The sequence below is a fragment of the Panthera tigris genome, chromosome A1 (assembly GCF_018350195.1).
Source record: "Panthera tigris isolate Pti1 chromosome A1, P.tigris_Pti1_mat1.1, whole genome shotgun sequence".
NCBI classification, from domain to species: Eukaryota; Metazoa; Chordata; class Mammalia; order Carnivora; family Felidae; genus Panthera; species Panthera tigris.
This window is the reverse complement of record NC_056660.1, coordinates 180,672,398-180,696,100: the sequence shown is the minus strand read 5'-3', so window position 1 is coordinate 180,696,100 and position 23,703 is coordinate 180,672,398. Positions and strand designations below refer to the sequence as shown.

Genomic DNA, 23,703 nt, shown 5'->3' with positions numbered 1-23,703 from the left:
TCAGTCAGATCATGGCCCTTATCCTTAAGTCTTGCTTTTCCGACCAGAACAGTGGGTCCAATCCTTTTCTCCATTATCTTAGACCATGTACCCTCCACTAGCTTCCTTCCCCATGCCACTTCCCTTGGAAGGCACAGTGAGTATTATTGACTTCTTGCTCTTCAGTCATCCTTAATGGACAGTGATTCCTTGGCTTTTTAAAGGTGGTTTAATTCAGGTGTGTCACAGTCCTTTTTTCTTAAGAGGGAAAAATATTTTTTTTTTCAAGACGAAAATACCCTCTGTCTTACACAAACATACCTATTGCTGGTTGTATGGACTATCATAGCTTCTCATTCACAGATAGCTTTCCCAGATAGAAGCAGGAATGCCAGCCAAAGTTAAATATTGTGAAAACAAAGCAAAGAAGGGGTAAGAGTTCATTTTGAAAATCATCCATTGATGTGACTTATTAGCCCCCAGGCCAATTATTCTGAGAACTCTGTCTTTTTGAAGCTCTTTATCACCTTCATCTGTTTCTGCAGTTCTGTACCACTGGAATAATGTCCTTGTCTTGTCTAAGATAGAGACAAAGGACTTGTAACAGTAATGTTAATCGCTAAAGTTACTGAACGATTACTATGTGTCTCATACCTATGAGGTTCATAAATAAAAGTCATCACTATGCTTAAGGACAGTCAAGGTTTTGAAGGGTTAGTTACCCTTCCCATGGGCAGGCAGCTTGTACATAAGTGGTGGAAAGAAAATCAAACCTAAGCAGTCTACCTTTAGTGCTGCTATTTGTAGGTGCTAAGTAATGTTTGTTGATTGACTCTATAACAACCATACTTCCTTCAACACTTGCTGGAGGGAAGAAATCAAATCCAAATATTGAGATGGTCTGGACAGGCTGCTGGAAAGCAGAGTATCATTACAGCTATTAAGACAATGCAGAGGGTTATTTCGGTGTTCAGATGTGAGCAGCCAGATGGAAATCATAGTTCAACCTTAGTGTTGTCAGACAGCAGAGGCTGTGGGCAAAGGGGAAGACATGGGTGAGTGATTTTTGACTGTTTATCTCGAATGTGTGTGGCCAGTGTCACTCCCATCTCTGATGGCTGTGATTTATTCTATTATACTGTCAGGATTAAAACACCTTAGCAGAAGAAAAATAAAGGGAGGGATACAAATGCTGTGTCATTGATGTGACAGATGCTATTTCTCTGGAAACCATAGATGATGAGGGTATGGTAAGTCTCTCAAAAGTGCTGTGAACATAGAATATCAGAACCAGACAGACCTGTAGGGACCATCTGTTTCAAACCACTCATTTAACAGATAAAGAAACTCAGGCTTAGAGAGCCTCTGAGGTCACCAAGGTCACATAAGCTTCTAGGTTTAGAGTTAGGATTCTGGTTCAGAATACATCCAGCTAAATCAGCTGCTGGTTAAGTTCATTGTTCTTTCCCCTAAAGTCACGAAGTTGAGTTTACACTGAGCAAAGCGTCTGTTTATATTTACCAAGGGTAAAGTAGAAGACATGAGGTGGAAACTCTGTCCTTCGCTCTGCAGTATTCATGCAAGTATTATTTAAACACCAAAACCGTGGTTTTAGCTCTCCTCACTTCCTCACTTTTTTTTTCTCTTTTACTATTTTCTTTCCTTTTTCTGAACCCAGAGGAGATAGCTCTCACCTCTTCACCCCTGTTAAGTGATGGGCGGGACCATTCTCTGACTGCTGCAGCATCCTTGATAAGTCCTCACCCATCCTTACCTCAAGTTCTTCATCCTTGTGTTTCTCTCCTGCTGTTTCCTGTGTGAATAGATAGGGTGAATCAGGGTAAGTCAGATTCCCTGCCTCTGGAGAAAGCCAAGTACCCATCTCTTCACCTCCTGCCTCCTGCTTCCCTTGTTCCCTCACACAGATTTTCAGCAACTCAGATTTTCCAACCGCTCAGCAATTCAGGACAGAACTTGAAGCAGGGAGACACGGCTTCAAGCCTTTGCTGGACAGATGAGCCATGTGATTCTGGGCAGGTCTTAGACAAGACCCCCTGGGATGAAGTACACTCTTGGGTACAGTCCGCATTCTAGTACCTACTCCAAAGTTTGATTTGTGGGGTGAAGTTTATAACGAGGAAAATTTTTGTAAGCAGTATTTGTTACCACCAAACTGTCATGGTGGCTGAAATACCTATGACAAATTACTTTGTAAACTCCACAACTCTCTTTCACAATGCCATGTGCTCACACACATTCATTTGTTAACAGGGAGCTCCTGGGGTATGGTCCAGCCCAAGAGACTGAGCCCAGGAGTTTCCAAACCGTGAGATCTTCCAGGTACCAGGGCACACCCAGTCTCCTCTCTCCTCACACTTCACTGGAGCCATTCTCTGTGCATCCAAGGTTAATGCCTTCCCCTTTGAATTCCAGTTACCACTGGATGGTAAAGCAGCATTTTCTGTGGCCCACATCTCCCAGAGTCCCACATGTAAATATGCCATCAGGAGGCTCTGCCTGCAGTGTTCCTTTTCTAAGACAGAAACCTTCCATGGAGTAGACTTAACGTTGAGATCACAGTGTTCTCAGTTCCCAACCTGGGAGCAGACATGCAAAAGTAAAATCAAGGGAAACCACCATGGAGGTGAGAGTGGGGGCAGGGAGGTGTGTACGTTCCTGCTTAAACAGAGCTCACGCTCATCTGACATCGACCTAACCACTCAATAAATTTACCTTTAGAATTGCCTGGAGTTCTAAAGGATCTAACTGTGTAGGGCTTAAATCTTTATCTGTATGGGAGGAGGTTTAAATTAAAAAATCAGTTTTCTGAGCGAATGTTCCTGTCTCCCCTAATAAGTTTCCCATTTTGTGTCTCTTACCTGAGGCACGTAAGACAGCCACTCTCCCTATCTCTGATAGCAGAAGAGGAGCAGTCTCTTCCAAAGCTCAAACCAGGATGTATCCCTCAGAAAAATGAACATCTGTGAACAGCTTGAAAACCTCATGTGCTGTTTGCTTTATTCTGACTGCTATGCAAACCTTCGGACTGTGGAAAGGATTCAGGACCTCAAATCAGACTAGTCACTTTAAACCATGGGGAATCACTGAGTCAATCATCAAACCCTTACCTATGTCTGGCTTTGTCTCTGGTTTTGTTTAGGAGCTAGAAATACAGACATGGAAAAGGTACAGTTCATGCACTCAGGAAATCCACAGAGATAAAACAGCCATATAATGCTAGTAGCACACAGAAACTACCATGGCACACAGAAGCACAGAATATTATGGGAGCAGAAGGGAAGGTTTCCTGGAGACCATTATAGGTAGAGATTCTATGCTGTGAGTCAGGGTTGAGTTTGCTAAAGGTTTCCTAAGATCCATTTAGGTTTGCTCTAGTGTGAACTAGATTACTAAAATAGACAGAGAAAATAGCATCCCGATATTTAAATATATGATTACCCTTTCTTTATGAGTACTTAGCTGGAAGTGTCTTAGGATGAATACTAAAGCGCCTATCTGTGAATGTACACCATATTGGAAACAGATTTACTGTCCCAAAGTGTAATGCTTACTCAGCCATCTGATGAGTTCTGAGCACTGAACAGTTTGAGAGGGATGCATAGAGCTGTTTTATTACAAGATGCTGTTATGAGTTATAGCAGCTTTCCTTATGCTATATGGCTGTCGCCAAACAAGTTACATGAATATAAGCAGTTTTATTTGCAATTTTTTGCTTACATTTTCTTAGCATACTCGGATTATGGCTTCTCACAGCCCGACTCATGCTCCTGTGGCAGTCCCAGTATATTACTTTATTCAGAGCCAAAAGGAGCCTTTAAAAATATTTGTAGAAAGTCCTCCTTAGAGTATGCAGTGTTTGTGTATATAGTTGCTATCACCTGGCACTTGTTTGAAAAAAAGAAAAAGAGAAAGAAGCATTTTCACTTTTGCATACATGTGTTTATTTCCGAGTAAACTTAATAAACACATTAATTAGTTTCTCCTTTGATACAGTTGAAGTGACCCTTGAGTAGGAGGTTTTGTGTTTTAGGAAAAAAATAAATAGCATTCTGAATTTCATTTGATCAGGACTGAACTCAAAACAACTAAAAAAAGAAAAAAAATTAAATTCATATGAGAGATGTACACCAGGCTTGGTTGTTACTTACAAATTATAGGCTGGAAAATTAGTGTTGTTGATTCCCCTTGAATGTGTGAAAGTGAATCAGAGAAATTGATGACATTAATAAAAATGATAATAACAGTAAATTAGTTTAAACTAAATGTAAATAATTGTTACGCTGAGACCTGAATGAACCTTAGACAGAGAGGGACTTAGTTTAAACCCCATTTATTCTTATTTTATTAAGTATCCTTTTAATTGAATTAATTGTATTGTTAATGATTAGAGTATTTAACATATAGTGCTCACTACTAGAGTCTGTCTTCATTTCACTATATTTTTAGAAAATAGCAAATTCATTAGTGCCTGGTTTGGCCCAGCCTTTGGGGAACCCTGGACTTTTGAATACAGTGATATAATCAAGCTTCATTTAGAAGGGGAATAGGGCTCAGGCTGCTACATGGGCTTTTGGATAATTTGGGAGTCAGCCTTTAAGAGCCTTTTTAAATTACTTGGATTGCATTCTTTTTTTATTATAAAAACAATTCATTTCTATTGTAAAGAATTTGAGAATGACAAATATATAAAGAAGAAAATTATAACAACGTATCATCTTATGTCTCGACAGCAGTTGTTATTATCATTTTAGTGTGTTTATTTTCTGGCCTTTCAACTCCTTGTGCATATATGTAATGTGTTTTCAAAATTGGAATTATGTGTACTTTTAGTACTCTGTTCTTTTTACTTATCACATCACGAATGTTTTCTTTTTTTCTTGAAATATTCTTCTGGAATAAGATTTCATTAACTGTATGTCATTGTCACGGGGATATATCCACACTATCCTTTCCTCTAAATCTTTTTTTTTCCAGTAGAATTTTGGTTTTTGTGTATTTTTGGTTATTATGGTGCTTCACTAACCATCATTCTACATAAATTTTTGTGCATGACACTAATGTCCCCAGAATAAGTTTGTGAGTCTTGTAAATTATGCTAATGTCAAGAGAAAAAATAACAAACTGTAATTTAATACAATTTTAAATGTTTTAGGCATGCATCAGAAATCAAATACTTCTTAAAATAAAATTCCCCTTACAAATCTTATCCCAACATCATATGCTATATAGTGTACCATATTGTTACAATGATGTTTTGTTAAACCAATTTTAAACGTTATGATTGTAGGGATCCTATGTCTCATTTCTCTAAAGTCCAATTAAAGGGGATTAAAAGGTCAAATGACTACCTCTTAGACTTCACGTTTTTTGCAATGGCATCATAATTACTAAATCCTACAATAATTGAAATGGTAGCATGAATATACTCTTAATTTTTTCACTTGACCATACACATGTATATAGTTATATACATATGCATATGTGCATAAATATACACATATTAAATATGTATGTTATATAAATCACAGAACAAAGTGCATATATTAAAATAATAAAAATTATATATTTATAAATTTATAAATACATAAATAAGTTTATATATTTATGTTCATGAACATATACAAAAATCACGTATGCTAAATGTGCATTAAATTATTTAAAGAGTTTGTGCATAGAGTTAAGTGATTTGGTTGGGACTGGTTGTGGTGTATTTTAATCAAATGACTATTAGAACAATGAACAATAAATACCGTAGGCCATCTAGTAATCTGCTGTACTATTAGTCTCCATTTACCTTAACTGTAAGGTATTGTTTAGACTTATTTCAAAAGGAGCTCCTGAATTTCAGTCCAAAATACACAAATGCCCAGAACAGAAAAGATGGAGTCAAGAGACAAAGGCAAGACTTGCTCGATTTTTCTGTCTCATTTTGAATGTGTCTGTGGGCAGCTTTCCACCTATACAACAAATCATCCCTAGGGAGGGCAGTGTCATGATATGAGAAAGGAACAAAAAATGAAATGATGTCTGATTCCCATGGGAAAAATAGGTCTTATGTGAAAATTAATCTCAGTGTGTTACAATGTTTGCTACATAAACCTGAACAAAAGGAAAAAAAAAAAAACTCATGAGAGATGCTTTTTCCCTCTGAAACTATCTTTCATAACCATCTCTAGTTTTTGGATGACGCTGCCAAGGTGATGCAGGATAAAGCATGACATTTGTGGAGGGTTCAGCAGCTAAGCCATGAGCATATATGCTACCGGACAGGACCCTGGTGAGAGGCCAACACTGTCCTCATGAAGACTTGACCCTAACTTGGACTCTGACACTAATTTACTTTGTCACCTTGACATGTCACTTACCCTGTGTAAGCCTCCGTTTTCTCCTAAAATGAGGCCAAGGAAGGGACCATTGATCATTAAGATAAGATCCCTCTCAGATCACTCTCCCTGTCTATCTCTGCTTCTGACTGGACTCAGTCCCAGCTCTTCACTTGACTTGTTAGATCTTTGAATACATCTAGTCTTTAATTTCACGTTACTAATACCACAGTTTGTGAAATCTGTTGAGTGAGAACTACAACTATATTTAAATGTACAATGGCAGGTGAATGCTATTCAGAGTAAAGACCTCCAGACTTATCCTCAAAGGAATGTCCTTTCTTCTCCACTTTCTTTCTGCCCTCATTGTCATTTTCATGCTCACTAAGATCCTCTACCAGATTATGTCATCCCCCATTTTTGAGCCAAGTGACTTATGTTTATAAATATTGAGGGACTGACATAACCTTTCAGTATTACCTTACAGTGGCAAAGGGCGTTGTAAAGACATTGAACATTTTAGAAAACAATTTGTGGATATTAATTATACATATGAGGACTCAAAAATCTCTGTCTTTAGGATTTTACTTCTTGCACTCCTGAGGAATTGAATGTTTGTTCTCCTATTATGCTTATCAGTAAATTCTTAATTTTGTTAAAGGAAAAAAAAAAATCCAGGGCAAGTGCTTACATTATCACCATCATCTGCTCGAAGCCTGAATTTCATTAAGTAGATTGTTAATAAAATGAGGAATGATATATCACAACTGCAATGCTGTGTCTCCCAAAGTTAATGAAGAGTTATAATTTTCTAGACGACAAATTAAAAGGCTGTTAAAATGGTTGGTAAGACTGTCAACGGATTTAGCAACATTCCAATTAAAATAGGGCATTAAAGAGAATTAAAATCTTGAATTTGGAGAAATGAGAAAATATGTTTAATATGTGATTTAATATAGTTAGAAACCCTGGAATCTTTACATAAGATGAGATAGATGTCATCTTAAAGATGACATGACACACTTATTGGGACATTAATAAGTGGGACATTTGCCATCTAATACAATTTCATAGGCTTGGTCAATAATTTTCTTGCATCAAGCACTAAAATTATATTTTTAATACTAGTGATAATATTAGAGCAATAATAATATTTTAGTACCTGAAATTATTTTGGTACATAAATTATTATTATGTACATTATATGTATAATATTAATATACATTAATAACATATACATTTGTATATTACCCATCTTGCCAAATCAAATTTTTAGTTTTCCATTTTTATTTTAGGTCTCATCTCATCCATGTGGGTACATCTTTACATAGAATAGTTATACTTTTGCATCCTTTTTTCCAATTATCCATCAGACTTATATACCCTCAACGATTTCCTTTTTAATCACCAAATGCCACACACTGAATTGATGTATGAAATTTTACTTAACCATTCATTGCATAGTAAGTAATTAGACCATTGTCATTTTGTACTAAAATAGATAATATTCAATAAACAACTGCATATGTATTTAGAATGAGTTTCCAGAAATGGATTAATGTGTGAAAGAGAATGATCAAATGGCTTTTATGATTTTACACTACCACCCGTAATTTAGGTACCGTTGTAATTCAACTACAAGCTGAGCCACATCAGATTACATCACAATTTTATAATTTTTGCAAAATTAATAGGTAAGATGGTACCATATGGTTGTTAACTTATTTTTAACCAGTCTGCCCCAATAATTTCATAGGTAGTTAAAGAACATGACCATTTTTCTCCATTAATTTGGCTTTCTATGTCTCATTCTTTGACAAGTGGTAACGTGTAAGGTGACCAGCATATGATGCCGTAATTTTCTGTTAGCAGATTTTTGAGATCTTCACAGAATTGAGATTAAGTTTAGCTCAGATGAAGGTCCTCACGGGATGAATATGCTATTGAAAGGAACATTTAAGAGTAATGCAGAACTGTTTAGAGAACTGTTACAAAGTCAGTAACCGGCAGAGTGGGGATGATGTTTTTTCAAGTACTAATAAACTTAAAAATGGACCCTTCCTATTAGTATTGCACAAGCTATACGATACCTCCTGTTCCCAAGCAAAGAGGAGGGAAAAACAGAGAAAGACAAAGAGCCTAACAAATAGAGGGCACAGCTGAAGTGAACAGACCATCCCTGGGTACAGACCTGCCTACTCCTTAAAACTGAAAAACTGCATGGGATCCCCTTGCCACTCACCCCCTGTACCCCTTTATCAGGCTTCATGCTTTTTACTTGTAAAAATACCACAGGAATATAAACTCCATAAGGGCACAGTTCTGTTTTGTTTGTTTGTTTGTTTGTTTGTTTTGGTGGGGGGTTGTATTTTGTTTTTGTTTCTGTTTTTATCTCTTAATCACTGCTCCGCCCATAGGGCCTGATAGAACAGTGCCTGTCACCTATTGCATGCTTCATAAATACTTGCTGAGTGAAGGAATGAATGAATGAATGAATGAATGAATGAATGAATTGTGGAAAATCACAGATGGAGGAATTGCCCAAACTCTAGTTGACATATCAAATCTGATACAAATAAATGGCCATTCCAGTAGAGAGTCACAGACAAGGAGTTGCAGTATTAGGACCAAGACCCTGCAGCAAATGATGCAGACTAAAGGCAATCAATGAAACGGAAGATAAGATTGGATCCTGAGTCACAACTAGGTGTCTCTTCATTTCTTTCTGTGAAGGGATCAGAGGTACATTGGAGAACCTCTCACTGTGTATTATTTTCTGTTAGAGATGGATATACACACACCTTCACATATATTTATGTATATGTCTATGAATACACATAGCTACAAGTATATCTCCACATTTACACCTACTCACACACATGTACACTCCTGCGTGTATTATTTAAGTTAACTCTAGTCAATTCTGTAGGGGTATCAGGTTAAGTGGAGTTAGTTAATCTCAGCTAATAGTTTCCTATCTTTTAAAAGTTTTTTTAAGAATTTTTTGAGATATTGCAATGAAGCAAAGCCTGGAACAAATGGATTTCATCCACTCTGAATTCTGATGTGTCATACCTGTGTAGGCCAGAGGTAAAGCAGCCTATAAATTGTTGTGCTTCATTGTGGCAAATGATGCCTTTCTGAGAATGCCACAGTAAATTAATCAATTAAAACAAAGAGTGCCATCTGGTGATGCATCCCCTCCCCCCTTCTTCTTCACACTCCTTACTATCAATGTCTTCTTATATCTGTCTTCTCATGATCCATTGGTGATTTTTTTAGGCCATTCTTCCCATTATGTCAATGACTTGGGATATCTTTAACCCTTGACTTTTATCTCATCTATAAACCCCTTAGCTCAGTAGATTTCCCTAATTAAAAAAAAAATAGTGTTTATTATTTTTGAGAGAGAAAGAGAGAGTGCAAGTGGGGGAGGAGCAGAGAGAGATGGGGACACAGAATCCAAAGCAGGCTCCAGGCTCTGAATTGTCCGCACAGAGTCTGAAGTGGGCCTCGAACCCACAAACCTTGAAATCATGACCTGAGTGGAAGTCAGAGGTTTAACCGACTGAGGCACCCAGTCATCCCTAGGCTTCCTTAATTTAAAATGGCATGGTCATCAAGGGCAGAAAATCTCCTTCCTCTTAGTGGTCAACAATGTAACCTGAAAGGATCCTTTCCCTTGGCTCATGATTCTTATTCCAGGAACAGTCCTTGGTATTTTGCCTTTAAAATCAGTTGATTTTATTTTCGTATTTGATTCTTACTCATTTTTTAGAAGTTTCTTTTTCCCATGCTAAGCCAAATCAGCAGTAAACTTGTCTCTGTGGTCGTTTTATATCTCAGCTCTTCCTTTATCCTCCCATAGAATTGAGAATGAAAATGCTAGAAGATACCAGTGAAAGATCCACTCATCAACCCTACTGTTAATCACAAAGTGAATTCAGCTCTGTCACCATCTACCCTTCTACCAGGAAATGGATCCCTGAGCATCTCTCCATTATTCCTTTTGTGTGTTGTGCTCAACGGAAATTTTCCATATCTCCATTTCTGTGACTCTGCTGTCAAGGGCAATCTCTTAGGCACTGCCTGTCATTGTGATTATTGCCGATATCACTGAATTAAGGTAATCAGGCCACATTCATTGCATGCACTTTGAGCAGAAGCTGAAACCACAGGTAAAATTGAAATGCCCAGTAATGGCCATTTCAGTGTCGGTTTCCTGTTCTTTCCTAAAGTGCATTTGCTTTTGCTTTTGCTTCTTGCCTGCTGAGATCATTGTGTGGGTGTGAGCGTCTGAGGGCTCAGGTTGATAAGTTGCAAAGGGAAAGGGGGAAAGAAAAGGCCACACAGCTTGAATAAATAAATACATAAAAATATATGGTACTCTAGCATGCCCTACTGCCATGTCTCCATCACTACACAAGGATGTCCTCACATATTAACTTCAGCATCAGAATTCTGAAGGCAGGGAAGCAAAAGTAGCAGCTGTGGGAGCTCCCTAAAGTGGAGCCAGGCATGACATTCTGAATTCTGAAATTGCAAACCCACAGTTCAGTAGGTTGCAGCAACACAGAATGCAGATGGCGTGTTCCTTTGGATTGTCAGAGTAGTTCTACAGTATATATAAATGGCTTCGGTTCTCTCCTGTTGGCTCTGTCACTGCCTTTTAACACCAATGTGTCAGTAAAGCCATGTTGCAGTGACAATCATATGTTGGTAATGGGGCTCAGAGGAGAGACCTTGGGAAACTTTGAAATTAACCATTTCAGAATGGAGAAGTCTTAGGTATGTTACACATTAGAGAAACAAAAAACTGCTTTACTGCATATATTAGGTGACTATAATAACTTGGATTCATTTAATATATGCCATATAATTGAAGAGTAGATGAAATAGTTCATTATTTTTATAAAATACAAATGTATGTTTTTTCCCCACAGCAAGAAGAAAATGAGATAAATGCACGTTAAAACCTCCTCAGTGATTAAACCATCTTCTTTTCATCTGTATAATAGAGCCAGAGTAAATATAAGGCTGTAATTAACTTTAAGGCCTCTGCGGATGTATTGTTAGAATAGGGCCTAACTATTTTTCCAATGGCAGCTGAACCTAAAAGAATAATTTCTATTTAGAAATCATGTTTACAGGCTTCTCATTTCAAGGAACATTCGCCTTCTCTCCCCACACAGCCTCACTCGCCAGTTGAGAAAATTAGGTCCTTGGCTATTTGTGATATCCCGTGTTCTTCTGTGTGTCCTCAACTTATCAACTGCTTTCTAACAAGTGACTGAAATCTAACAAGTGAGACCTGTACATGTGAGACTTATTTAGAAAGTGAATTTTTTTTAAATTGTAAATTGCATTTTTGAGACTACTTACAGTTGTCTTCCATGAAGTTGAAAAAGAAAAGAGCAACTGGAGAATGAATGAAAAAGTATTTTCTCAGTAGAATGATTAGCTATGCCTTGTAAAATCATCTTGTCCATTAAGGTCAGTTCCCACATCCATGTCAGTTCCCACACTGCAGCTCCCTGTGGGGAACACATATGTGCACTCATGCATACTAGCCAACCCATACACGTTTAGACATTTAAAAATAGGTATTTATCGATTTGTATACAGTTGGTGAATTTAGAGTGGTGACTTCACTTCATTAAGGAGCAATCAGTGAAAGGAGATTTAGACCTAGAGTATTTCTGTGGGACAGGCAGAATTTTGTTTCACTGTTGTAAAAGATGATGTAGTAAGTGTATTTACCATGAAGTCACATCTCCTAGTTTTGCTTTTTAGCTGTAAGACTATAGGCAAGTTAGAAAATTTCCATAAGTTACAGTTTATTTTTGTTTTTATGGAGATATTAATAATACAGATCTCCCTCACGGGATGGAGATGCCATGGGGGTGCATCCTGATAAACCCGTATTAGGTTGAAAATATCACTAAGTTGAAAATACATTTAATGTACTTAATACACTGACCATCGTTGCCTAACCTAACCTACCTTAAACATCCTCAGAATACTTACATTAGCCCACAGTTTGGGGCACTATCGTCTAGCACAAAGCCTATTGTATAATAAAATGTTGACTTTCTCATTCAGTTTTTCAAATGCTGTACTGAAAGTGAAAACCAGAGTGGTTGTGTGGGTACAGAATGGTTATAAGTGTGTTGGCACTTTACCCCTCGTGGTCACTGTCTCTGGAGAAGATCCAAATTCAAAATTTCAAGTATGGTTTCTACTGAATGCTTTCTCACCATCAGAAAGTGGAAAAATTATTAAGTCAAGCCCTTGTAAGTCAGGGACCATCTGTACTTTATATTGGCCTGTTGTTAGTGTCAAATGAAAAAACCACATGCAGAGGCACTTGTTGCCTGGCATTTAGGAGTCCTTAGGCCATGTTAGCAATGATCATTATTGATCATTACATAAATGTAATTATGTTATTTACATTTACCCATACAGCCTAGGAAAGTCATGGAGGGAAAACCGAAAGCAGACTCAACTTACCCATCTGCATGTTTTAAAGGCCTTACAGAATCTTACTATGAAAATAATTTAGAATTATATGTAGGCTCTCCGCTAGCAAAAATGATAGTTAAAATGTGTTGTACACTACTATATTTCAGGCCATAAGCTTGTATTATCTAATTTGATTCGAACAGAAGCTCTAGGAAATAGAAGTTATTTTCTTTGTATCATGTGAAGATAAATCATATGAAGAAAAATCAAAATCAAGTAAGATACAAGTCTTCATTCTATCTTAATAGTGTTTGTCTTCTGGCACATAGGTGATACTCAATAAAATGTTTGTTGAATGGATAGGCTTATAGTCAAATGGAACTAAAATATGTATGAAAAAAAATGATGCATTAAAACTGCTCTAGGCAGTACAAAAACCAAAACATCAAAATATAGTTAGGATTCAAAAAAGGAAACGGACTTCATTCAGGAAAAAAACCTGGATCAACAGATTCTTAAATATGAAGATGAATCCCGTCTTAAAACACATCCCAGTTCTTGCCTTGTCTTTGGGTGGACTCAGAGGCAGATCACTCAGGGTGTAGCACTATAGGAAGAACTTCTTTTGAGGTTTGTTCAGACCTTCATTTTCAAGTATCCCTTTTATATTCAGAGGGACCTCTTCCTATAATGACAAAAACACATCTGAAACCCATCTGCAATGCTGATTCCCTGTTTTGTTCTTTAAACTCTCCTCCTTAGGATAAACAGTTCCTACTTCCTGATTATTTAGGTCCTCTGAAATAAATTCTCCATTTTCAAAGGAACTTTCTTGCAAGTGAGAAGAGACTAGAAAATTGCTATGTAAGTCAAAAAGACTTGTATTTTAAAAAATTGATGCTCTTCACCAGAAATTATATTACAGTTCTAGCTGTGATCCATATTCACAAAATGAAAAACATTTAATTCAACAATAAAATGGAAGCTCATTTATTTGGTCAATGTATCAAAACAGGCCAAAAAAAAAAAAATAATAATAGGGCATTTTAGGGACATTCACACCAGGATGGGAAAAGAAATGGGAGTTATTCTTCAAGCTTCTCTGTCTCTCTGTCTCTGTCTCTCTCTGTCTCTCTCTCTTGCCTTTTTCCTGTTTTCTATGTGGAGGCTGATAGGCAGGGATCACCCAGAAGTTATACTGAAGTTAATGTTATGTAGAGTGGGGACATTTTTTCCCCTTCTGCAGACATGAGCCTTGTAGGACTTATCACAACTCCCAGGGTGACAAAATTCTTTGGCAGGAATTTGTCTGCTCTAACTTTCCTTGACTTTGGTTCCTCAGACAACTGCTTGTTCCTTTCCAGGCCCATGATTAGGTTGTTTGCTAAGGTAGAGGAAATAAAGGCAGCTAAGGCTAGTTTGGGCAATTTATTCTGTTATCTGTGCCTTCTTTGTGTTATGGTTTTCTTGTATTTCAGCTCAAGGTGGCATTTCCTGTTTAACCCTTTATTTGTTTATTTCCCCTTAAAGTCTGCCTGGACATTGAATCTCTTGCCTTGGCTTTTATAACTTCTCGATCCTCTTTGATTTACTTGTTCATGAGCTCATTTATTTAAGTGCTGAAAAACATTTGTAAAAAACAAATAAACTAACACAAACATGAAACCCGAAGAGCATGTCTAAAGGGCTCACCACGTGTTACATCCCAGCTTTAGCAGATTCCGGGTCCCATCTTGTCCCTTTTACCCACCTACATCATGGAGGCATAATGTCAGCATTTTTCTCTTTCTGGGAAGCATCATGAAAACACTTGGACTCTAGATTCATATAGATGCCATTCAAATTTCACAGCAGTACTCTCTGGCTATGTGACCTCAGTTATGTAAATTCTCTTCACCTTTTCCTCATTTGCAAAATGAAGATAAAATTTTCTTCTTTTGTGGTTTTGTGAAGATCAGATACCATGGTTCATATCACATGTTTAGATCAGTGCTCAAGAAATTTTAATTCCCTTTTTACTCCCTTTGTTACTCTCCCCATTCCTCCTTGAAGGTGGAAAATAAAATGCTGTTGTCCAAAAGAAAAACAGGAGGGAATGAAAGATTTGATGTTTCAAGCTGGAATTTTCCTTTTATGTACTTAACTAGTGGGTCATTTAAGGTACTTCACAATTTGTTGAGAGAACCATTAAATACCATTAGTAGGTCATCTGCCACTGACTTCAAAACTATAGTCTTTAAAATTCAGCCAAATAGGGAAATCATTTTAATAGCTCCGATCACTTTGATTTGGGCCATAAGGTCATGGTGACAGATGCACTAAGCATCTCATAAATACCAGGGTATTTCCTTTAGCTGGCATAATTTGCAGAATAGAAATGGCCATGTGCTATCATTATGTAATATGATATCATTTAAAAATGTAAAACTGTAGCGGAAGCATTTTGACCAAGTGGCCCCGCAACTTTAAGCACCTTGTCCAACACCCTTCAGTTTGTTCTGGTCTCATCTAAATGACCCTCACATAGAAAAGTGACTTATATTTGGCCTTTTTCTCCTTCACATTCTGAAAGGAGGATTTACATTAGTATAGCATATAGAGCTGGACTAAACTTTTGAGACTATCCAGTCTTTTAAAAGTCCTTTAACTATGATTCTAGCCCAATCTTCTGAATCTACAGATAAGGAAAGTAAGATTTAAAACAGTGAATTTATTGGGGACAACTAAGCAGGTTGGGCTGAAAACTGAAGGTTTTATCTTTTTTTTTTTTTTGTAGATTAGGGTGTGTGTGTGCGTGCACGTGCGCATGTGCACGCTCCTACTTGTGTATGTATTGTGTGTATGTATATACTATGTGTGTCTGTGTGTATGTATATTCTCCCTAGGAAAGGTGCTGAGATCCTACCACCTCTGTAAATGTCACACTTTTGAGGGTTTTGTTTGTTTGTTTTATTTTTTTCCAAAATGCAATCAGATTTCTATTTGCAAATAATAAAAATTATATGTGCTCAATTTTTAAAAGTCAAATAATTTACAAGAGTATAACGAAGCTAAAACTCACTGAAATTCCAGAAATAACATCTATAAATATTTTGATAAATGTTATGTTGATGTATTTTAAATTTCATGTTAACTATATACAAAACTCTGGAATAAGACCAGTATTTAGTTAATCTTACTACCAGGACTTGACATTCTAACCAAGAGCATGATGTAGGACAATAATTCCCCAAATGTGGTCTGGGATCAGCAACATCATTACTTTTGAACTTGAAAGAAGTACACATCATCAGGCCCCACCCAAGGCCAACTGATCAGAAACTATGGAGATAAGATCCAGTATTTTGGGTCTTAACAGGCCCACTTGACTATTCTGATGCAAGATCAAGTTAGAGAACATTTTGTATAATGGTCTGAGAGATCTAAGTTTGAATTCTTCTTAGCTATGATACTATTAGATTGTGACCTTGAGTAAGTTGGTCACCCAACTGTAAGTCCAGGTTTTCATGGTGAAGTGAAGATAATATTTACCTTGAAGTGTTGTTGTGGAGATTAGACATAGACTATGGAAAGTACTGAAAACAGTGATTGGTCCATGGTAGGAACTCAATGTTAGCCATTATATGAGTCCTTTGTAGCTTTCATTCACCTTTCAATTGTACAACTTAGTTTTGAGTGATAGAGCTGTATGCATTCTAGGAGAGGAGCACACTGTTGTTAAGGTTTAAAATTTACAAATAGCAGTACAGAGACACATATGTGATTACTTTCTATCTCACAATCTGTACTCCTCAGAAGCAGTGATTCTTCTTTGCCAATTAAGTCTCTACTTAAAGAAGGATAGGTATTTTCTCTCAATACTCTAACCTATACATTTTGAGCTCATAATCACAGACATGAGATTCTCCCAGGAGAACTCTAATTTAATCATAAAAGTGTGAACTGCAGATATGGGAGTGTATAGGATTCCATCCTTCTTTATCTGCTCATTTAAAAAGACCTAAATAGGAGAATTAACAGTTATTTGGCTCACGCTGTGTTTGGATAGAACCAAAGAAAATTATATAAATATACATAAAAGAGAAAGATAATAAATATGACTGTGTTTGTCATTTTATATGTAATGCTTTGAGATATTAATCATATTGGAATGACAAGGTAAATATATCTTAAGAAAGATGATTGAAATAAGTTACTGAGTAAAGGAAACAAGATGAATTTAGTGAGGTGCCAAATAACTTCTCTCTAACTCTCCAGAAGGGTTGAGATGGACTGAATTTCCCTAATTTGGCATAAGATATCAAATTTCAAAAATTGTGCCTTTCACTCTTATGAATTCAAGTACATGCCTGGCTTTAGCAGCCCCTACTGGCAATTAGGTATAATGATGTTTAGTATCCCTGTAGAGGGTTTCCCTTCCATTTCTGCTCTATGTATTTTAATCACCTTAAATTGAAAATGAATTGCTATTAGAAACTTTCAATGATTTCAGAAAGATTTTTTAAAATAAACCGATAAAATGAAGTAATGCAATGACAATGTTTAAGTAGGAATATTATGGCAGATAAATTCTTGGAGGTTTACTGCTAATGGCCACTTGACATTTTGAAATAGAGCATTTCAGTAAATCACTGGAAATTAGCTGACAAGAATTTATATTCATCTATTTAAATGATACTTATAAATAAGTAAACATGGTTTAAATATAGTTTGAGTGATGCCGGAGTTTATAGCAGCAAATGTCCTAGTGCAGGTTTTTGTTCTAATTTCAGATCAATTCAACAAGCATCTATTGTAGATTTTCTTTGAGCCAGGAAGTGTGCTAGTTCTTAGAGACCTAGAGAGGAGAAAAGCCCAATTCTTCAAATCTAGTAACTAATTGCCCAGATTAGAGTCCATCATCCTTTACTTCAGGAAATCTCCACTCTTCCTTAAGTAACATCTCATCCAGGAACACTTATATGACTTCCAGATTAGAGTTGAGAATTGTTCTACTCCTGTTCTTAATTATGTCTTGTGGATTTTGGCTTACACACAGTTCAAGAGCTATACATTGGCCAACTATTTATAATAAATGCTAATGGAGTATGCTCATTATGCATGCACGAATTCATTCATTCCACAAATACTTGTTGTGTACATTCAACTATGTGCCAGGCATTGATCTAGACACAGAAGTTGGTAAGTAACAGTGAACAAACCAAGATTTGTGCTGCATTGAACATTATATTCTATGGTGGAGACATCAACCATGAATTTACAAATAAATAAGATAATCTCAGTGGTATTAAGGAAAAAAAAATAATAGAGAACTTAAACAGCACTATGGTGAGGAGTAAGTAAAGGACTGAGTTTTCTGCAAAGACCTGTCTGAAAAGGTAACATTTGAACTGAAACTTGGAGGAGAAGCAGAAGCCTGTGCAGTGGAGATCGGGGTGAAGAGCATTCTGGGTAGAGGAATGGTCAGTGGACCAGCCTGAGGAGGGAAGGTGTTCAGCGTAGTTCATGATTAGAGAAAGACCAATGTGGCTGGACCTTTGTGAATGAGGGAGGAAAATTATCCTACGAGATGAATTTGGTGAAGAAAGCCGGATATATTTTATAGGCTTTTAGAGGCCATAGTTCAGTACTTTTTGAAATTATAATGGGAAGCCCTTAGACTTGAAGCATGGAAAGTGCATCTGCTTTGTTGTTATACTTCTGGAACTGACCAATAATCTTAGTAATTTTATACATACCCTTTTAAAACAGAATAAAGTCAAGTTGAGATACTGGGGAAAACCTCAAAGCTCTACTCAGTCATCATTTCAATTCAAGAAGTGTTTATACTTATGAAACTACTAAGCTAGGCTTTTTGAAAGAAACAGTAATGATAAAGAAATCGTTTATATCTCAGATTAGCTACATCCTACTGAAGAAAGAGCTATTGATAATTACCTGAGATATGAAATTTTAATGAATTAATTTCTACTGTAGAAGCCTAAAGGAGAAACCAACAAATTCTGAATAACATTATTCATGTATTCTACAAATATTTTTGATTACTTGTCACATATCACAAAAAAAATGCCATGGTGAACAAAACACACATGGCTCCTACATTTATGGAGTTTGGGGTCCAGTTGGGAAGGCAGGAATTGAATATGAAATATAGTCACAGATTAGAATAAAGCAATGAAGAGAAAAGAATGGTACATAAGATAGTATTTGGTACATAGGCACTTAATAAATATCAATTGAATGAATGAATGAATGAATGGTTTATAACAGAACAGTAGAGAGTGACATACTTTAATTTTTTTTAAGTTTATTTGAGAAAGGAGAGAGGAAGAGAAGGGGAGAGAAAGAATCCCAAGCAGGCTCCATTCTGTCAGCACACAGCTCACCATGGGGTTCGATCCCAAGAACACTGAGATCATGAGCTGAGCTGAAATCAAGAGTCAGACGTTTAACTGACTAAGCCACCCAGGTGTCCTCAGAGTGACATACTTTAGATAGCATGTTCAGAAAAAGCCTCCCTGACACACTATCATTTCAACTTCATTAGGACAAAGTGAAGGCATTATCATTTCAAAAGACTGAGGGGAAGGGGAGTCTCTAGGTTGAGGGACAACTGTGTGAAGGTCTAGAGATGGGAAAGAATTCTAGAATACCTCAGAATGCCACAGAGATGATATTAGAGAGGGAGAACATGGTGAAATAGAGCAATTCAATATGCCATTTCAGGCCATGAGGAATTAAGTTATATTCTAAATCAATAGGTAAGTCATTGCAGGGCCTCATATATTAAACTGATCATCTTAATTTCTGCAAAATGAATTGATTAAGTGGGGACAAGAGCTAATGATGGAAAACCATTTATGATGGTACTGTTTTAAATTAGATAAAAAATGATGGTGGCTTAGGCTAAGCTAGTGAGGGTGTAGATAGATAAAAATGGATGCATCCAAAGGTTTTCCAGATACAGTCTCTAGATGTAGTGGGATGACATATTTTCTTTCTGCCAAGGTTCAAAGTAAAAACGGAGTTGTTCTTGTCTCAGCATCAAGTGTAACCCTGTTTTTTTAAATAAATCAGACATATTCTTCTGCTCAAAACCTTCCAATAGTCCTCCACATCATTCAATGAAAAGCGTAAAATCCTCAATATGATCTACAAACCCCTAAATGCTCTTCACAGAGATGTGAATCTGGGACTCATTTTCTTACTAGTGTCTTCCCCTCTTAATCTGAACTAGTTATACTGGCTTTCCACAATACAAAACACAGCAATGTGTTTGCCTTTGCTATCCCTTCCTATCCCTGGAATTCCCTTGAAAAACAATTGAAGCAGTCTTTCACCTTCTTTGGCTTTTGGCTCAAATATCACCTTCACACTGAGATCTTCCCTGGTTGATCATCCGGTAAGTTGTCAACCTAAATATTCAAACCCTCCTTTCCAGTATACTGTATCTTCTCTTTCTGCTTTATTTTTCTTCTTAGTATCTCTCAGTATCTAACAAAGTATATATTTTATTTATTTATTTATTTATTTATTTATTTATTTATTATTTGTTTGTTTCCCCATTAAAAGAGAAATTCATTGAGAACTAGGTCTGTTTTTATTTTTATTTTTTTGTTAGCATATCCCTAGTGTCTATAATAATGATCAATGCACATTGGTTGACTAAATAAATAAATGACAATTGTTGTGGAAGAACTTTTGCCTTCCAGGATAAATGTTATGATAGCTAAACTTCATTGACCATTTGGAATATAAGGAGTAAGTGTTCATTGACTTTGTGCAACAATAGTCCCTCTCAGTGTGAGTTGAGGCAGGATTTGGGTAAGTAGATTTGGGCCTACTCGAAAAAATCTTGAGTAGCTTGCCAACAGGTTTAGACATGGTCCTATAGATAATTGGGGTTCATGAGAAGGGAGGTATCATACTCTATTCTGTGTTTTATGTTAACAGTTTGATGAATGGTGTGAAGGAGGAAGTAGGAGTGAGTAGACTTTGGAATTAGGAAGAATCTACCAGGAAATTACTGAATTAAACCATCTAGAAGGTGTATATCCAATGGCCAAACTTCAGTTTTGAAAATGGAAATGGAAAGAAGAAAAATAAATATGGAGAATGGAAATCATGGGTTCTTACTTAGAGTAGTGATCACTGTTGGTTTGAATGAGCTGCTTTCTCATTAAGACAATTTGTTTAGTTTTTCATATCCCTAATTTCTAACCAAGAATTTGAGTCAGTTAATCATTAGGAATATTAAAATCTACCTTAAATCCTGTGGTACTACTTGTTATGGCGGAGGGGGAACAACACATGTTATTTTCCTGGCTAAAAGCTTAGAATTTTCCTGAATTGTTTCATAATGACAAAGTCACCAGATTTTTCAGATATCTCAGTTCTTACTGTATTTCTGTCATTAATGAGATATGAGATCTTGAGCATGTCACTTCTCTAAACATTATTATTACCTTATGGTATACAAGAACATCATGGAAAGAGGACACCAGAGAGTTGTCTTCAAGGTCTGCATTTGAACCCATTATCTCTTACTGCAGATCTCATGCTCTTGGCCACATAGGTATAAACTGTGTAACCTCTGGGGTAGAAGTAGAATATTCACATAGTTCCAATGCCACATAGGAAATAGCTTTCAAAATGCAGAGAAGTAGAGTTTGTGACAGAGTGATCTCCCTGTCACAGGAGAGATTCAAGCAGAAGCTGGGCATCTATGGACATCTATTGCTTCCACTCACCAAGCATTGGCCAACAAGATCTAAGACCTAAAATAGTAGCTGGCTTAGGTGGTTTAATTCCTTCATGCTCCTGTCTAAATCTGAGAACAAAGGGTTAGCTGTGGCGTGTGTTTCCCCTACCCACCATCATTTCTGCTTTCTCACCGTTCCTATAACATTTAGGCTCCACAGCATCTTTCTGGCACTTTTAACATTCATATGTTTTTATCTATGTCTTCACCTTAATTTTGAGGGCAGGGTTTCGACTGCATTCTTCTTCAGGTCTCCTCCAGTGTGTAGACCCAAACTTTGCTCACAGTGGGCATTTACATCATGCTTTCCATTTATTATCTGTTGAGGATATTATGAAAAGAAAATAACTCATTTGATTCTACCAAATGCTAGTTGAAATAAGAAATTATTTCAAAAATATCTATCTAAAAGCTGGAAAATCCTGTCAACTAGGGACTTTTTCAGGATTGAAAGACAGATGGTGCCTAAGGATATAAGACCAAGCCCTTTTAACCTTCCTGGATGCATGTGTGTGCCTGCAGAAGTGATGATGCAGGGCATCTACACCTCTTTAGGCACATCTGAGAAAAAACTCAGTACAGAAAGTTCTATCATTATTCGATAACCAAAAACTATCTTTTCTTTGTTGGGAGCAAAAGGGAGTATAATTTGTTTTGGGGTAAAAGAGAAGGAGAACTCTTCCATTTGGGAGATATATTTTTAAAGAGTCTGTGAAAGCAGCGAATATAAACGTAAGTAACAAGTGAACCATAGTTGAAATAAAAGTGGTAAAAGTGAGACCCATTATATGTGAGTACCACTGAGTCAAGCTGCATATAATTATCATGGAAGACAATACACAAGCAGAGAATGTTAATGACTTGTCAGAGCCCAAGTGGTGTGGAAAACAACTTGGAGTGCATTTACTCCTCCTTTTATGTAGCCTATCACAATGTAAAATTGAGGGGGCACCTGGCATTAAATACTGTATTTACAGAAATGCAGTTAAAAAAAATCAAGATAGCATTTAGTGTATTGTTCTTATACAAAAGAGAAAGAAGGAAAAAAAATTGCCTTTATCGACCAACATATTCCAATTATGATGTTTTATTTAAATAATCACAAATGGGCAATTTGTTCAAACTTATTTCTATATTCCCAGCATGACATAATTCCCTATCCACTCAAGTTTTTCTATGAATCTAAGATGGGATAAGTAGAACCATAATTACAGGAAAAAATTTGGGCGTTGCAATTGCAGTCCAGAGTGTTGGGGCACTTTCTTTCATGGCTTCAGCAGTTCTGTTTGTCTTTGTTGAGGCTCTATTTTTCCCCTCACTCTAGCTATGGTTTCCTTATGGTATTTTAAATTAATTATCAATACCTTTTATGCTTTTTTATGTTGTTCTACATTTGTATAGATAGCTCCTGCTATTCTTTGTGAAAATTGCTTCCTTTGCCTCTAGCACGTCTAAACTGCACTTGAATCATGGTGAGGGCTCCGTTGCTGGTAGCTGCACCCGCCTCAACAGAAACAGGCTTTGTTCCCTGGAGAACAGCTTTGTGACAACTGAACCGGAGGCTTCAGTATTGCAGGGGAGATGGTCGGGAGAGGAGAATTTTATCTGGCACGGGACGTTTGGCTTTGCCCCAGTTCCATCCCCATGAGTAGCTTGCATTCATTCCATAGGATTCTTAATGTGACCTATCACTTCAGAAATATCCTGTGCAGTATTTTATTTGCTTGTACTGGGTTGAGTTCATAAACACTAATCACACACACACACACAAAAAACTAATTAGCTCAACAGTGAAAATGGAAGCACTGAACATCTGAGTAGTTATGAATAGTCTTTCAGCGTTGTTGATTCAGTTAGTTATCTTGTATATTTCATGTCCTACACATTGCAGTAAAATAATAATATTCTATAGAGACACACTTATCAAGGAAGCCAGGAATAGAAGGTACTGCATATAGGCATGGCTGAGTCCCAAATTGAGGAGACAAACTCATCTTCTGAATTATGTGCAAATACAAGTGTAAAACCAGGTGAGGATTTTTTTTTAAGGCAATGTGACACTCTGGACGAAATGGATGTGAATTTAAACTCCAGAAATAATTGTGCATGCAATAGAAACTCCAAAATGAAGCAATAGGTCATTAACAAAGATAAAAG

At 36.7% G+C, this 23,703-nt stretch overlaps 1 protein-coding gene and 1 long non-coding RNA gene across 5 annotated transcripts in view; one reads left to right on the top strand and one right to left on the bottom strand.

Moving 5' to 3' along the window:
- TENM2 (teneurin transmembrane protein 2) overlaps nucleotides 1–23,703 on the top strand; it is a 941,161-nt gene that overhangs the window by 15,153 nt on the left and 902,305 nt on the right. The window lies entirely within an intron of this gene.
- LOC122240400 overlaps nucleotides 1–23,703 on the bottom strand; it is a 47,260-nt gene that overhangs the window by 16,670 nt on the left and 6,887 nt on the right. For 2 of the 3 annotated variants that reach the window (XR_006220089.1, XR_006220091.1), the window contains 3 exons: nucleotides 21,756–21,865; nucleotides 11,706–11,857; nucleotides 1,754–1,792 (listed from right to left, as the gene is read on the bottom strand). This is a non-coding gene — a long non-coding RNA (uncharacterized LOC122240400). The remainder of the gene's footprint in view (nucleotides 1–1,753; nucleotides 1,793–11,705; nucleotides 11,858–21,755; nucleotides 21,866–23,703) is intronic. The other variant, XR_006220092.1, reaches the window with a different exon arrangement.